We start from the raw sequence: 4,682 nt of genomic DNA on the forward strand, positions 1-4,682 counted from the left end.
CGTCTCTCGGAGGACACGGACCGGCGTGTACTTCAAGCAGCCTCAAAAGGGCAGGGGGAGCGGCTGGTTGGGAGCGTGCAGCAGCTGTTGCACTGGACCCGTGCACGGGCATGAGCTTGTAGCAATGCAAGGGAGCTAAATCCTGGATGAAGCAGTGATACAGGGCAGGTGGTTCTGCATTGTGCCCCTCTGGGCCTGTGCAGGCTAACTAGTATCGTACAGCAGTTGCACAGCCTGGAGCAGCAGCTCCCCTCCCCTTTCAAGACCGCTCCACTTGTAGGTTTTCCATGTCCTCAGTAGTCGTTAGATGCAAGATGCTCTTCAAGGCTGACCTGCATTTCCTGCCCAAACGCACCTATGGGTCTCACTGCTGGGTGCGTGGCGGTCCTGAATGCGAGCTCCTCTCTGGCCTGGGTGCAGCCCGCGCACATCTGGGCATTCTTGGAGAGACTGGCTATCAAAGAGCAGAAAAGGCAGAGCCAGGCAGTCCTGGCTGCAATCCCTGCCCCCTCGTTCTCTCGCAGTTACTGACCGCTGAGCAATATGGCGATGCATATTGGGCCCGCTCCTGTTCCTAATTACGTGGTCCTTTTTTAAAGAATGAACAGTGAAGATAAGCCCATCGATCACCTGGCTGGAGAGCAGCTCTGGTGTTAATAAATGCTGGTGCTGAGCCTGTCTCTCTCTTCCTCCCCACTGTCCTCTCTGCCACCTGCAAAGGCAGAGGCTGCTGCTAAAGGCTCCTTTTTGATGTGCTCGAGACGCGAGACAGTCCATCACCCAGCCCTCGCTTGGCATGACGTGTTGTCAGATATTAACTTTCCATCACGTGTTCGTATTCCCCTTTTATTTTCCCCTTCTCCCCTCCTTTGCTTCCCAGCCTCCTGCCGCACAGCTGTGGAGGCCGGGGGAGAGGCAGAGCAGTTTCCCAGCCCCACACCAGCTTCCCACCCTCCCTGCGTGGTTTCTCCTGGATCCCACCTGTGTGAAGCAAGCAGGATGGGAGCTATTCTCTGCCTCTCTATCACCCAGCTGTCTGCACGGCATGTCTCGGTCAGCTTGCCTGACAGTTTATCAGCATCTATCGTCTGGCCTTCGCCCCCTTAGTGTCAGGCTGTGATCTGGTTTGGATTGATTTTTATGGGCTAAGTATCTGATAACAGCCCTAAGAGCATCTGGAGGAAGGAGTCAGGAGGGAGATGGAGAGAGCAGCCATGGGCTGAGAGGCAGTGAGCAAGGTGTGTCTGCACAGCCTTGGCCTGCTTTGGGTCTCGCCCTCCCATGCCCAAGCGCTGCTTGCGGCTGTTCCCAGAATCGGAGCACGGCTGGCTTCTCAGAAGGCCCTGCGCGACGAGCCGGCTCACCAGATCGGCCTCTAGGAAGGGCACGGCGGAGCCAAAAATCCGCAAGAAAAATGTGATGCAAAATTGTTCATCTGTTACTGATTGGGAGACGGAGCACTCACTTCAAACCAATAACACGGGCTTGGATGAGAATTTCCTGAATCCCCGAGTAAGTGAATAAAGATGTCTCAAGAGTTCAGGGCAGCAGTTGGGCGGTTTGCACACAATTTGCTGTTGGTTTCACCCTTTGTTGCTTAATGAAGAACAGCAGGAGGATCTCCCGCCTCATTGGCCCAAAACAGTCTTTCTGCTAAATTTAGATTAATTTCCTGTTGCGGGCCTGGGTCTCTTTATCTGCCCGAGACCGAGGCTCCATCTTGGATGGGCAGCTCCTGCTGTCTGGCGGGTCGGGCGTTCTCCGCAGCAGACTCGTGCGTTCTGCCTTGCTGATGTTTCCAAAGCTGGCGGTTTTGGGCAGCGGGGCAGGGTGCTTATGAGCTGAGCTCAGAGCGTGACCTATGAACAATGTAGGCTAAGTACAATGGAAGGCATTTGGGGAGTTTGGAGAATGCATGCACTTCTGGGATAGTCTCCTCTGTATCACTGGTGGCTGGGAATGGAAACCAAGGACAAGAGCATGATTCACAGCTTCCTTGGAAAGCTGGTGGGACTGCCTAGTGCAGTCCAAGAGAGACGCCTGGGACAGGCCCGCCACGGGGCCCCAGTGCTCTACCTCCACTCCGATGGGGCTGGGTGGGAGACCAAACTCTTACAGCTCTTCAGTGCAGGGAAGCATAGGCAAGCCTTGCCTATGGGATTATGCAGTGATGACTAGCATTCACTTGTCCAGCAAAGGCTGGTAGTAGCAGACAAATCACACACCACTGCGGCACGAGGGTTGGATCCACTAAGTCAATACACAGGGGCAGAAGCTTTGCAAACGGGTAAGCCCCCACTCCAGGTTTCTACCAGCTCCCTCCCCTGCCGGGAAGTTCAGGCCCAGCACTGGATCCGGGCCCCTGGCAGAGTCGTCCTGCAGCTTCTGACCTTTCCCTGCTAACCGGGGAGGCAGCACTATGAGATGCCCCAGTCCTGGATTATGGGAAATGAAGTTCATGGGAGGAAGGGTATAGTCTGCCTCTGGAGGAGGTTCATGGGACTAGCTACCCCTTGTTTTCTTGAAGGGGACTCCTTTTGGAAGAATGAAAGGAGGAAGGCCCGTGTCTGACCTGGGCTATGGGGTGCGAGAAACCCCTGCCACATGCACATGGGGGTTTTCTTGATGTTTTCTAGCATCCCTATCTCAGCACCCAGCAGTGCTTGCAGGAGACGTCCCCGTTTACTGTGACTGTGTCCCAGGGAAGCAGTACCCACAGACCGCTTCCTGTTTGCAAAGCCAGAAGCAGGATTCAGAGGGGATGCATGTGAGGACCGTCCAGCAGAGATGAAGGAGGAGGAAATATGAACCGCAGAAAGGAACAGGACATCATCTCAGGAGTCTGAACAGAGGGGACATGAGCAAAAACACAGCCAGGGTGACATTGAGGAGGTTGCTTTTAGTCCTGCTCAGGAAATCCATCCACCCATCCATTCATCCCCTCCCAAGAACTGATGTCTCCACCCAAAAGCCTGCTAAGTTTTAAACACATCTAGAGCATGTTTCAAAATCCACAGTGGATAATCCCAGGACTCTTCACTGGTGTGTCTCAGGAGTGACCTTAAGTGATGGATCTGACCAAGGACTAATGAAGAAAGAGAAGCTGAAGTCTCTGCTTTGAACTATTTCTGAGATTTGATTTTACCAAAAAACCCTAACCTCTCCCCCTCCAATCTTAATAAGACTGGGGGGGGGGAGCAGAAAGGGGGAAAGCTCCTTTTCCAAAGGTCCCTATCTCTAAAACATCTTTCTTAATTTAGCTGGAATTTTCCAGAATATTTGCTCAGGCAAAACTTCAGATAGAAAAGTCTTATTTTGAAGAAATCTAATAGAAGAGGGTAAAATAGGCTCAAAAGACTAATAGAAGGAAGCTATTTACAGCCCTGAGTATGGAGTCATTGCTGTGACACCATAATATACGACTTGGCTAGATGGCAACGAGGGGAAAATATGATGATAACTGTCAGCAAGAATTTGAAGTGTATAAACACCAAGTAGGGAGATGCATTTTCCGGGCACCCCAAGGGGATATCAGAAGGAGTAATGAGATGAATTTGAGCAACAGAATATTTAGGCAGAAAATCAGGGAATGTTGCCATCCCAACTATTAGGTTTATTAGACTGGAAAAGTCTGCCCTGGGGAGTAGTGGAAGCTGCATCACGAGTCCTTCCAGACGAAGCAGTAGATAGCCCGCGGCAGGGAACACCCCTGCGCTGCCTGGGGCCGGTGGCCTAGATGACCTAATGGTCTTTTCCATCTCTCGTGTCTTTGATTAGAATCTAACCCGAGCAGAGACGCTTCGCACCAGGCCTGCCTCAGTCTGACTCAGTGTGATGATGGCCTGGAGAACAAAATGTGAATTTGTTCCAACGCTATTTTTCAGTTCCTTTATTTAATGTCTCCAGGCAAAACCCTAGGGCACGGAGTGACCTCAGCCAAAATGAGTGCACTTCCCACTCACAGTCCCCATCTGAGACCGCCAAGCACTCCTCCACCAAAGCCTGGGGAGGCTAACTGTGGCATTCCTGATACCAGCAAGTGAAAAACAAATTGGTTTAAGAAACCTTTCTGGCCCTTTTTATGCATTAAGGATAAGCAGAAAATGATGCAAAACCCAATTCCATAGTTTCCATTTCAGGTTCCCTTTTAAAATATCATGATGCTGTTTTCACACTCCACAGTTTTCCTGGGAGCAGAGAATCAGACGGCAGGAATGAAGCTTCCCAGTAGTGTCCCATTGAACCACAGCTGCACACCATACAGCTTTCTCTTCTTTGGTTGATGATGGAGAAGTGTTTCAGTTCCAAGAGGGATATCGTTCTGGTACCTGCCGTGCAATAGCAGCTTTTCTAGCCATGTGAGTGGTGCTTCTGGCACTTGCACACAGGTTGCATTCTCCTACTCCTGCACTGAGGGCATGTAAGCAAGCATGCACACAGAGACTGCCTTGAATAGGGGGCTAAAAAATCCCTGGGCATAAGTCATAGAGAGGAGGGCTGCAACGGGCGAGCATGTCCCTTGAAGAAGGAACAGACCGCCCTGTCGGGAGAGCCCAACGACAGAGCATTTGGATAGGCAGCGAGTGTCGTGCTGGGAGCTTCCTAAGCAAGAGGAGGAAGGAACCTGTGAATGCAACTGCTGCAGGAAGCGGGTAGCCTGCTGTGCTGGGACCCAGCGCCAA

Source organism: Gavialis gangeticus, unplaced genomic scaffold (genome assembly GCF_001723915.1).
Source record: "Gavialis gangeticus isolate Ggan-Ray unplaced genomic scaffold, GavGan_comp1, whole genome shotgun sequence".
NCBI lineage: Eukaryota > Metazoa > Chordata > Crocodylia > Gavialidae > Gavialis > Gavialis gangeticus.